Source organism: Ovis aries, chromosome 4, assembly GCF_016772045.2.
Source record: "Ovis aries strain OAR_USU_Benz2616 breed Rambouillet chromosome 4, ARS-UI_Ramb_v3.0, whole genome shotgun sequence".
In the NCBI taxonomy this organism is placed as follows: Eukaryota; Metazoa; Chordata; class Mammalia; order Artiodactyla; family Bovidae; genus Ovis; species Ovis aries.
In genome coordinates, this window is record NC_056057.1 from 53,893,582 (window position 1) to 53,906,382 (window position 12,801).

Below are 12,801 nucleotides of genomic sequence, written 5' to 3' on the forward strand. Positions count from 1 at the left end.
GATAAAATATTCCTGTACAAGATTAAAATTATCCTAGAATTTGAGGGCAAAATCATATGTAAGGAAAATGTGATTATATGAAATATGGGAAAATTGATGGCCTAGAGCAGAAACTCAAAATCTATTAATACTCTCAACAAAACTGCAATTCTTAAAAACTGGAAATTAGTGCAGGTCAGTTTGTTGAAGAAATATTAAATGTGAGACTTAATATGTTGCAATAAATATGGGATCTTAGTCTACTTTGATAACAACCATTTACTGCTTGTGCATATTCTGGGAAGAAATGTTGATTATAGGGCAATGGGATCAATGAGAGCTTTTATTCTAACCACATTACTGTGGAGTCCTTTTGTTGGAGTGCTGTTTCTCAAGTTGTTTGCATATTTCAGATAAAGAAAGGAAGTCCCCAACGTGAAACTGCTGTGTCATTTCTTCTTCCTTAACTGAAATTCCAACCAAGGTTCAGGAAATGCCCTAATGAGCCACTTCTCTTTTCTCTTTCCTCAACTAAGTGGATTCCAACCAGCCCAGACTATTCATTATTCATGATTAGCTCGTTTACTTTGGTTGTCTCTTTTAGCATGGTGCTTATGTTATGGGAAGAGTGATTATAATTTGTTGCTGTTTGTAAAGGTAATAACACTAATAGAATCCAATCATTGCTGGTAGGTAACCAAACTGACAAGTTAATTTTCTGTACTTTAAACTGTGAAAGAGGAGTCTAATCAATACCTGCTTTACTTTGATATGTGTGGCTTACTGATAATTATAGTTTTATCTTGTATGATCACTGGGTATCAGGATGTTATAGTAGTTGAGCTGTGATTTTCTGTAATTTGGGTAAAATATATCTAAAACTCTATTAATGCCTTATTTTAATCAAGATGTAGAAATCACTGTTTTATTTCATAACCAAAGCAATTTCTTCTTTCAGTTTAATATTCTAGAGTATTTACTAAATTGGAACATGATTTGACATTTTATTGCATCTTATATGTTATTTTATGAGTAAATGTTAATTTCTGTTTACATTTTAGCAATATATATTTTATTGGCTTTTAAAGGTAAGAAAATATGAGTGCTCTTCAGAGCAGAAATAATATGAGATAGTACTTTAGCATATGCTATTTTTCAAGCATCAAAAGTTATTCTGTTTTTTATGAACACTTGAATCTGAAAAATTTGCATAAGACATGTCAAATATCCCAAATCAATAACTTTTTATTATAATAGTTTTCAATTACTTTATTAATCATAGTTCTTAATTGTAATAATTAGCAGAGTTGTAGTAGGGACTGGAAGATTATATATATATTTGTATTATATGCACATAAATACACATATATTTTGTATATATTTGTTTATATGAATTATAACCCATGCTTTTAGTAACATCTTAAAATGTTTAATTGGGAATAGACATTTTGAGAAGAAAATAAACTTGAGATAATCTTTAATTCATTTTAGATAACTTTTTAGTAACTTATTTACCAGAAATTCATTTAAAGTTAAGAGACTTTAAAATAACCTTCACAGTTCTTCCCTATTCAGGCTGTGTCAACAAAACAAAGTGAAGCAGAATATGGAGTTCATTATCAAGATTATTCAGGCAATTCCGCTTCACTTCTATTTTAGGTGAATCTGAGTCTAGCTTTATACTTTCAAGTAAATTTTGAATTAATACTAAATCTTCTACTTTTTTGGTAGAAGCTACCTTAAATAGGCCAAACTTTGTAATCTCCAGTTTGAGAATAAAAACTTTTTTTATCTATAAACCAAATGGAATAGAGATAATTTTCATGTTGTATGTCTTTGGTTTGATTACCATTACTTTTCTTAAAAGATTTCTATTTCATTATGAAGGAGTAGAATATTTCAATGTATGTGTAATTTTGTTGAACTGGAAGTTGCAGCTCATGTCAAAAATGAAACAAACTGAAAAAAGTTCATTCAAAATCAGCTTAATTTTAAAGACTGTGACACAAGGATTTATTATGTTTTAGATAACCAAAATATTATGAGATATTTAAATCTGATGGAAATTTCTCTTCAGTCTATGGAATAATCCAGACAAGAATATCCTAGCATTAGTGACATTTTCAGAAATTGTAGTAATTTTGAAAGTGGAAATCATTTTGAAAACAGTGGTTTGAATAGTTAGAAAGGAGAAATAAGAAAAGGGGAAACTGAAAGAAATAAATTATTCTTATACAATAGTTTCAAATAATCTAATGAAATATGATTCTAAAGAATAACTATGGATACTAATAAAGCATTAAACATACATGTGGAAATATAATGGATTCTTTATTAATCAATGTATAAATAAAATTCAATTTTATTTTTCTAAAAATAAATGTACAAAATGAAATTCACTCATCATGCCAGATTCTTCACAGAGGCAAATCTGATTAATTCTTTATAGTAAAAAATGTTAGATTAAGCAATGGAGTGATAACAGATCCACAGAAGTGTTGTTTACAAATAGCAGATTGCAAAATTTACACTGTTGGCTAAAACAAAACAAATGATTAGTGCAAATGAATAATGCAAAGTAGTTGCTCAGGTTTTATTGATTACATTTACCAAGATCAGGAAGAAGAGTCAGTGAAGCATAGATAGCCGAGAATCTATGAAGAAGTGTAAGAATCACAAATGCTTTTGAAAACATAATCTGTGAGGGGAGACTTTAGTTTTGTAGAAAAATGAAATATTAATAATGTACAAAAATATTCTTAATTTTGTGTAGATATGAATTTCCAGCTTGTTAAGGAAACTGTAAGTCAGTGTGTAGGTGTTTGGAGATATACGAAAATTGGAAGACATTATTTTGCTTGTGAGAACTTAGCTGATGATAGATAATTTTGCAATTCTATTAAGTCGTATCTATAGGAGCATGGAAATCTTGTCCCATTGCCTATCAGCAAATAAGAAATGGTATGCGAATGTATTGTAGGTGGAGTTAGTGGTAAAGAACATGCCAGCCAATGCAGGAAACATGAGAGATGTGGGTTTGATCCCTGGGTCGGGAAGATCCCCTAAAGGAGGATATGGCAATCTGCTCCAGTGTTCTTGCCTGGAAAATCCCATGGACAGAGGACTCTGGCAGGCTACAGTCCATAGTGTCACAAAGAGTCATACAAGACTGAAGCAACTTAGCACATCTGCTAAACATTAGGAAAATTGAGGGATCTGTGTTATTGAAAAGTGAGATAGTAAGACAGGTTGTAGAATTTCTTTAGATGACCAGTTTTAAGAACAGATTGGTTAAACAAAGTAAGTCCTAGGTTCTAATTTTGTTATTGTTCCTAGGATACAACAAGAGTTTGAGCTTAATGACCTTAAAGCCTATTAGGATGCTGTTTTTCTCTTTATCACTTTAAGTTTGAAAGAACATGTGGGTTTCAAAAATAGAACTAAAAAAGGCAATTGAAGGGAATGAGTCTGGGAAAGAGATTGAGTTTTAATTCGAATTCCCATGTCTCCTTACTTCATTCCCTAGAGTTACTATGGAAGAGTATTTCCAAATCATTTCTTGTCCTTCCTGAAACACTCCTCCTTAGCCAGTGTACTGGAACAGATTGTGATTCACTTTCTAGCTTCTTCCACTGGGCCACAGAATCCTTCTGTTCCTCCCTTTCTTTATTCTTTCTTTTGCAAACAAGTTTCTAATACAGAAGTTTATGCATACATGAACAACTAATTTCTGAAAGATATTTAGCTTCCTTAGATGTATTTCCAAGCAAGAATTTGAGCCAGGGTTATCTGTTCAATCAGGCATTTGACTGTATCTCTTTTTACCTCTGCTGGTGAAAACTGGTTCTATCAAACATCTTTCCATATGCTCCAAAAATCTAGACCACTACCTATTTGTCTTGAAAATCTGGCTATAGAAAGGTAATGCTCTCAGCTAGTGCTTGCAGGGAATCCCTCAACAGCTAGGATTTTGACATTCTCTGCTACCTTTGATCTTGTGCAAATTCAAATAGATTTGAACGGAACTACTGAGGTCTGCAACAGAAGTTTTGTCAGTAGAATTTTTACCATTAGATTTTAAGGTCTGATAAACTTTTAGCCTTCTCCTTAGTTAGTCTTAGGCTAAGAAACATCTGATCCTCTAGTCATTCTCTCAAATGTTTCTCTCCATTTTGTCATTCACTTGTCCTCTTCTAAAGCTTCTGATTTTCCTGCATGTATGTAAGGTATTTTTAACATGATGGATGATTTGCTCTTTCCATCAGAGCAGAGATGTGAAAAGCATGGGATATTCAGGGGTCTTTGATTAGAGCTTGGAATCATTGTGGGGAATAACATAAAGAAGAGCTGGAGAATTAATGTAGGGGCAGATCATAAGAGCTATGCTTTTAAGGGTTATATGATTTTAACAAGAGTAACTTGATCTGATTGTGTTTTAAGCAAGGTTATTTCTGGCCATTTGGAACATGGATTGGTGGGACGAAAGACCAAAGTCATAAGTTTTAGATTTTGTTTATAGCGTCCTCTTGTATTTTAAGCCAGCAAGGACAAGTATGTAGGTAATACTTTGTAAAGTGGTTGATTGTACCTCTGGCAAGAACAGAAGACAAAATCTTCACTAAAAATATGATAGAACTTACTTCATAAGAAAATCAAAGGTGATGAACTGTCATTTTCCACTGTGGAAGTAACCACTTAAACTGAACATGAATTAGCTCCCAAACAGTGGGCCAAGCAAATATTTGCAAATGATTCAGTGATTTCTTTGTGGTTGCTTGGTTTAGAGCTGATAGAACACACTGTAAAATAGGAAGTCAGACGTTCAGCAGTTTTAGCTTGCTACTAACTTGCCATGTGACTTTGAATAAGTCTGTGCGTCTGGGAGGGGGGAGTGTTTGCTGAATGTTTTAAATTGAATTAATATGTAGCATGGAGGGTGAATGAAGGGCTGAGGCTGAGCTTGAGTGTGAAGGAAGAGGGGTCTGGTGGTGTTAAAGTTTAAATCTCCCATGCTTGAGAGATAGTTCTGAATTTATTCCAGGGATATCAAACTTAGATTGGTCATGAGAGCTCTAAGATTGGAAATCTAGGTCACAACCCAAAGGAAGGACTTGCCTGCTTCTCCCTATGGGATCCCTAATCTCACATTTATGACAGATTTATAGAGCACAAAACATAACCAGGGATTACTATCTCATATATCCTCTCCTATGAAAACAGCCTTGGAGGACTCTGCTTTAGGACAGAGCTCTCAGAGCAAAACAAAATAGAGAACAAAGCAACTCCGCATAATTTGGCTTTCCGTCATAGGTCATATCTTCTTTTCCGTATTTTCCAAAAATATATTGTCAGTTCATTCTCATTTCTGTTTGTTTCAGAAGGAGACCCTTCACTAAGTAGTATCTAAATTTATTTAGATTCAACCCCCTGAACATACCCAGTGAAATATATAACACAACCTTTAACCGATTACTTAAGATGTATTTTCTTTTTTTTTTGTTTTTCTTTCTTTTTGTTTAATTTTACAATACTGTATTGGTTTTGCCATACATCAACATGAACCCGCCACGGGTGTACATGAGTTCCCAATCCTGAACCCCTCTCCCACCTCCCTTCCCATACCATCTCTCTGGGTCATCCCAGTGCACCAGCCCCAAGCATCTGGCATCCTGCATCGAACTTAGACTGGCAATTCATTTCTTACATGATATTATACATGTTTCAATGCCATTCTCCCAAATCATCCCACCCTCTCCCTCTCCCTCAGAGTCCAAAAGTCTGTTCTATACAACTGTTTCTCTTGCTGTCTCGCATACAGGGTTATCGTTACCATCTTTCTAAATTCCATATATATGTGTTAGTATACTGTATTGGTGTTTTTCTTTCTGGCTTACTTCACTCTGTAGAATAGGCTCCAGTTTCATCCACCTCATTAGAACTGATTCAAATGTATTCCTTTTAATGGCTGAGTAGTACTCCATTGTGTATATGTACCACAGCTTTCTTATTCATTCATCTGCTGGTGGACATCTAGGTTGCTTCCATGTCCTGGCTATTATAAACAGTGCTGTGATGAACATTGGGGTACACGTGTCTCTTTCAATTCTGATTTCCTCAGTGTGTATGCCCAGCAGTGGGATTGCTGGGTCATAAGGCAGATCTATTTCCAGTTTTTTAAGGAATCTCCACACTGTTCTCCATAGTGGCTGTACTAGTTTGCATTCCCACCAAGAGTGTAAGAGGGTTCCCTTTTCTCCACACTCTGTCCAGCATTTATTGCTTGTAAACTTTTGAATAGCAGCTATTCTGAATGGTGTGAAATGGTACCTCATTGTGGTCTTGATTTGCATTTCTCTGATAATGAGTGATGTTGAGCATCTTTTCATGTGTTTGTTAGACATTTGTATGTCTTCTTTGGAGAAATGTCTGTTTATTTCTTTGGCCCATTTTTTGATTGTGTCATTTATTTTTCTGGAATTGAGCTGCAGGAGTTGCTTGTATATTTTTGAGATTAGTTGTTTGTCAGTTGCTTCATTTGCTATTATTTTCTCCCATTCCAGAGGCTGTCTTTTCACCTTACTTATATTTTCCTTTGTTGTGCAGAAGCTTTTAATTTTAATTAGATCCCATTTTTTAATTTTTGCTTTTATTTCCAGTATTCTGGGAGGTGGGTCATAGAGGATCCTGCTGTGATTTATGTCAGAGAGTGTTTTGCCTATGTTCTCCTCTAGGAGTTTTATAGTTTCTGGTCTTACGTTTAGATCCTTAATCCATTTTGAGTTTATTTTTGTGTATGGTGTTAGAAAGTGTTCTAGTTTCATTCTTTTTCAAGTGGTCGACCAGTTTTCCCAGCACCACTTGTTAAAGAGATTGTCTTTAATCCATTGTATATTCTTCCTTCCTTTGTTTAAGATAAGGTATCCATAGGTGTGTAGATTTATCTCTGGGCTTTCTATTTTGTTCCATTGATCTATGTTTCTGTCTTTGTGCCAGTACCATACTGTCTTGATGACTGTGGCTTTGTAGTAGAGCCTGAAGTCAGGCAGATTGATTCCTCCAGTTTCATTCTTCTTTCTCAAGATTGCTTTGGCTATTTGAGGTTTTTTGTATTTCCATACAAATTGTGAAATTATTTCTTCTAGTTCTGTGAAAAATACCATTGGTAGCTTGATAGGGATTGCATTGAATCTATAGATTGCTTTGGGTAGTATACTCATTTTCACTATATTGATTCTTCTGATCCATGAACATGGTATATTTCTCCATCTATTAATGTCCTCTTTTATTTCTTTCACCAGTGTTTTATAGCTTGCTATATATAGGTCTTTAGTTTCCTTAGGTAGATATATTCCTAAGTATTTTATTCTTTTCGTTGCAATGGTGAATGGAATTGTTTCCTCTTTCTTTTACTACTTTCTCATTATTAGTGTATAGGAATGCAAGGGATTTCTGTGTGTTGATTTTACGTCCTGCGACTTTACTATATTCATTGATTAGCTCTAGTAATTTTCTGGTGGAGTCTTTAGGGTTTTCTATGTAGAGGATCATGTCATCTGCAAACAGTGAGAGTTTTACTTCTTCTTTTCCAATTTGGATTCCTTTTATTTCTTTTTCTGCTCTGATTGCTGTGGCCAAAACTTCCAGAACTATGTTGAATAGTGGCGGTGAAAGTGGGCACCTTTGTCTTGTTCCTGACTTTAGGGGATATGCTTTCAAATTTTCACCATTGAGGATAATGTTTGCTGTGGGTTTGTCATATATAGCTTTTATTATGTTGAGGTATGTTCCTTCTATTCCTGCTTTCTGGAGAGTTTTTATCATAAATGGATGTTGAATTTTGTCAAAGGCTTTCTCTGCATCTATTGAGATAATCATATGGCTTTTATTTTTCAATTTGTTAATGTGGTGAATTACATTGATTGATTTATGGATATTGAAGAATCCTTGCATCCCTTGGATAGAGCCCACTTGGTCATGGTATATGATCTTTTTAATGTGTTGTTGGATTCTGATTGCTAGAATTTTGTTAAGGATTTTTGCATCTATGTTCATCAGCGATATTGGCCTGTAGTTTTCTTTTTTTGTGGCATCTTTGTCAGGTTTTGGTATTAGGGTGATGGCCTCATAGAATGAGTTTGGAAGTTTACCTTCCTCTGCAATTTTCTGGAAGAGTTTGAGTAGGATACGTGTTAGCTCTTCTCTAAATTTTTGGCAGAATTCAGCTGTGAAGCCGTCTGGACCTGGGCTTTTGTTTGCTGGAAGATTTGTGATTTCAGTTTCAATTTCCGTGCTTGTGATGGGTCTGTTAAGATTTTCTATTTCTTCCTGGTTCAGTTTTGGAAAGTTGTACTTTTCTAAGAATTTGTCCATTTTTTCCACGTTGTCCATTTTATTGGCATATAACTGCTGATAGTAGTCTCTTATGATCCTTTGCATTTCTGTGTTGTCTGTTGTGATCTCTCCATTTTCATTTCTAATTTTATTGATTTGATTTTTTTCCCCTTTGTTTCTTGATGAGTCTGGCTAATGGTTTGTCAATTTTATTTATCCTTTCAAAGAACCAGCTTTTGGCTTTGTTGATTTTTGCTATGGTCTCTTTTGTTTCTTTTTCATTTATTTCTGCCTTAATTTTTAAGATTTCTTTCCTTCTGCTAACCCTGGGGTTCTTCATTTCTTCCTTCTCTACTTGCTTTAGGTGTAGAGTTAGGTTTATTTGACTTTTTCCTTGTTTCTTGAGGTATGCCTGTATTGCTATGAACTTTCCCCTTAGCACTGCTTTTATAGTGTCCCACAGGTTTTGGATGGAGAAGGCAATGGCACCTGACTCCAGTACTCTTGCCTGGAAAATCCCATGGATGGAGGAGCATGGTGGGCTTCAGTCCATGGGGTCACTAAGAGTTGGACAGGACTGAGTGACTTCACTTTCACTTTTCACTTTCACGCATTGGAGAAGGAAATGGCAACCCACTCCCATGTTCTTGCCTCCCAGGGACAAGGGAGCCTGGTGGGCTGCCATGCATGGGGTCGCACAGAGTCGGACACGACTGAAGCGACTTAGCAGCAGCAGTAGCAGTAGCAGTAGCAGCACAGATGTTGGGTTGTTGTGTTTTCATTTTCATTCGTTTCTATGCATATTTTGATTTATTTTTTGATTTCTTCTGAAATTTGTTGGATATTCAGAAGCGTGTTGTTCAGCCTCCATATGTTGGAATTTTTAATAGTTTTTCTCCTGTAATTGAGATCTAATCTTACTGCATTATGGTCAGAAAAGATGCTTGGCATGATTTCAGTTTTTTTTTTTTTAATTTATCAAGGCTAGATTTATGGCCCAAGATGTGATCTATCCTGGAGAAGGTTCTGTGTGCACTTGAGATAAAGGTGAAATTCATTGTTTTGGGGTGAAATGTCCTATAGATATCAATTAGGTCTAACTGGTCTAATGTATCATTTAAAGTTTATGTTTCTTTGTTAATTTTCTGTTTAGTTGATCTATCCATAGGTGTGAGTGGGGTATTAAAGTCTCCCACTATTATTGTGTTATTGTTAATTTCCCTTTTCATACTTGTTAGCATTTGTGTTACATATTGCAGTGCTCCTATGTTGGGTGCATATATATTTATAATTTTTATATCTTCTTCTTGGATTGATCCTTTGATCATTATGTAGTGTCCTTCTTTGTCTCTTTTCACAGCCTTTGTTTTAAAGTCTATTTTATCTGATATGAGTATTGCTACTCCTGCTTTCTTTTGGTCTCTATTTGCATGGAATATCTTTTTCCAGCCTTTCACTTTCAGTCTGTATGTGTCCCTTGTTTTGAGGTGGGTCTTTTGTAGACAACATATATAGGAGTCTTGTTTTTGTATCTATTCAGCCAGTCTTTGTCTTTTGGTTGGGGCATTCAACCCATTTATGTTTAAGGTAATTATTGATAAGTATGATCCCATTGCCATTTACTTTATTGTTTTGGGTTCGGATTTATACACCCTTTTTGTGTTTCCTGTCTAGAGAATATTCTTTAGCAATTGTTGGAGAGCTGGTTTGGTGGTGCTGAATTCTCTCAGTTTTGCTTGTCTGTAAAGCTTTTGATTTCTCCTTCATATTTGAATGAGATCCTTGCTGGGTACAGTAATCTGGGCTGTAGGTTATTTTCTTTCATCACTTTAAGTGTGTCCTGCCATTCCCTCTTGGCCTGAAGAGTTTCTATTGAAAGATCGGCTGTTATCCTTATGGGAATCCCCTTGTGTGTTATTTGTTGTTTTTCCCTTGCTGCTTTTAATATTTGTTCTTTGTGTTCGATCTTTGTTAATTTGATTAATATGTGTCTTGGGGTGTTTTGCCTTGGGTTTATCCTGTTTGGGACTCTCTGGGTTTCTTGAACTTGGGTGATTATTTTCTTCCCCATTTTAGGGAAGTTTTCAACTATTATCTCCTTAAATATTTTCTCATGGTCTTTCTTTTTGTCTTCTTCTTCTGGGACTCCTATAATTCGAATGTTGGAGCGTTTCATATTGTCTTGGAGGTCTCTGAGATTGTCCTCACTTCTTGTAATTAGTTTTTCTTTTTTTCTCTCTGATTTGTTTATTTCTACCATTCTATCTTCTATTTCACTAATCCTATCTTCTGCCTCCGTTATTCTACTATTTGTTGCCTCCAGAGTGTTTCTGAACTCATTTATTGCATTATTCATTATATATTGACTCTTTTTTATTTCTCCTAGGTCCTTGTTAAACCTTTCTTGCATCTTCTCAATCCTTGTCTCCAGGCTAATTATCTGTGATTCCATTTTGATTTCAAGATTTTGGATCATTTTCACTATCATTATTTGGATTTCTTTATCAGGTAGATTCCCTATCTCTTCCTCTTTTGTTTGGTTTGGTGGGCATTGATCCTATTCCTTTAGCTGCTGGGCATTCCTCTGTCTCTTTATCATGGTTATAGTGCTGAGTTTGGGGTGGCCTTTCTGTATTCTGGCAGATTGTGGAGTTCTCTTTATTATGGAGTTTCCTCAATGTGGGTAGGGTTGTATCAGTGGCTTGTCAAGGTTTCCTACCTGTTTTTGAAGACAATGAGCTGCTTTTCTGGGTGCCTGATGTCCTCTGCCAGCATTCAGAAGTTGTTTTGTGGAATTTACTCAGCATTGAAATGTTCTTTTGATGAATTTGTCAGGGAGAAAGTGGTCTCCTCATCCTATTCCTCTGCCATCTTAGGACCGCCCCCAAGATGTATTTTCCAAAGACAAAACAAACAGCAACAAGGACAACATAACAAGTAAAATATCCCATAATATTGTCACCCTGCTTATTTAACTTATATGCAGAGTACAACATGAGAAACGCTGGACTGGAAGAAACACAAGCTGGAATTAAGATTGCCAGGAGAAATATCAATAACATCAGATAAGCAGATGACACCACCCTTATGGCAGAAAGTGAAGAGAAACTAAAAAGCCTCTTGATGAAAGTGAAAGTGGAGAGTGAAAAAGTTGGCTTAAAGCTCAACATTCAGAAAACGAAGATCATGGCATCTGGTCCCATCACTTCATGGGAAATAGATGTGGAGACAGTGGAAACAGTGTCAGACTTCATTTTTCTGGGCTCCAAAATCACTGCGGATGGTGACTGCAGCCATGAAATTAAGAGACGCTTACTCCTTGGAAGAAAAGTTATGACCAACCTAGATAGCATATTCAAAAGCAGAGACATTACTTTGCCGACTAAGGTCCCTCTAGTCAAGGCTATGCTTTTTCCAGTGATCATGTATGGATGTGAGAGTTGGTCTGTGAAGAAGGCTGAGCACCGAAGAATTGATGCTTTTGAACTGTGGTGTTGGAGAAGACTCTAGAGAGTCCCTTGAACTGCAAGGAGATCCAACCAATCCATTCTGAATGAGATCAGCCTTGGGATTTCTTTGGAAGGACTGATGCTGAAGCTGAAACTCCAGTACTTTGGCCACCTCATGCGAAGAGTTGACTCATTGGAAAAGACTCTGATGTTGGGAGGGATTGGGGGCAGGAGGAGAAAGGGACGACAGAGGATGAGATGGCTGGATGGCATCACTGACTCGATGGACGTGAGTCTGAGTGAACTCTGGGAGTTGGTGATGGACAGGGAGGCCTGGCGTGCTGCAATTCATGGGGTTACAAAGAGTCGGACATGACTGAGCGACTGAACTGAACTGAACTGATGCTAGAAGAAGGAAAGAATTTATAAAATAAATGCATAAGCTCAAATATTAAGACCTCTTCTGAGGGATAAAAGAAAGTAGAATATTAACTATGATACTTCTGCTTGTGTTCAGTCATTGTAGGAGTTTTAGTGAGTATCAACATCAGATATTGTACATGAAATCATCTCTTCTCTTCCCTAGAGTTATCATCCACTGAGCTTTCATCATATACTAAAGACTTTATCACCTTATTTGAGCCTGACATGGTTTTATGGCAAGTCCCCCTCTCTCCATTGCTGAGAATAGTGAGGCTTCTGAAGGATAGGTAACTTTCCCAAAGGGACCAGTGGGTAAGTGATGGGGCAGCGACCTGAATTTAATTCTGTATGGGTTTTGTGTGTGTTAGTTGCTCAGTTATCTCTGATTCTTTGCAACCCCATGGACTGTAGTCCACCAGGCTCCAATGTCCATGGGATTCACTAAGCAAGAATACTGGAGTGGGTAGCCATTCCCTTCTCCAGGGGATCTTCCCTAAGTAAATGCTATAGTGTTTTCTGGGGAACTTTAAAATTTAAACTTTATCTTTGTTGTTCTACTTTACTCATTTTGAACAAGTTCTGATCTTTATAGCAGAGAAGGGGAAACAGTTCAAAGGAC

At 36.1% G+C, this 12,801-nt stretch overlaps 1 protein-coding gene across 14 annotated transcripts in view; it reads left to right on the forward strand.

Moving 5' to 3' along the window:
• Positions 1-12,801, forward strand: part of TFEC (transcription factor EC) — a 789,619-nt gene that overhangs the window by 681,273 nt on the left and 95,545 nt on the right. For 2 of the 14 annotated variants that reach the window (XM_042248571.2, XM_027968605.3), the window contains exon 1: positions 542-668. The exons of 7 other annotated variants lie outside the window; for them this stretch is intronic. The gene's annotated coding sequence lies outside the window, so the exon portion shown is untranslated. Of the gene's footprint in view, positions 1-541; positions 669-1,559; positions 1,639-12,350; positions 12,495-12,801 lie in introns of those variants that run through there. 5 more of the 14 variants (XM_042248570.2, XM_060414725.1, XM_060414731.1 and 2 more) reach the window with 4 other exon arrangements.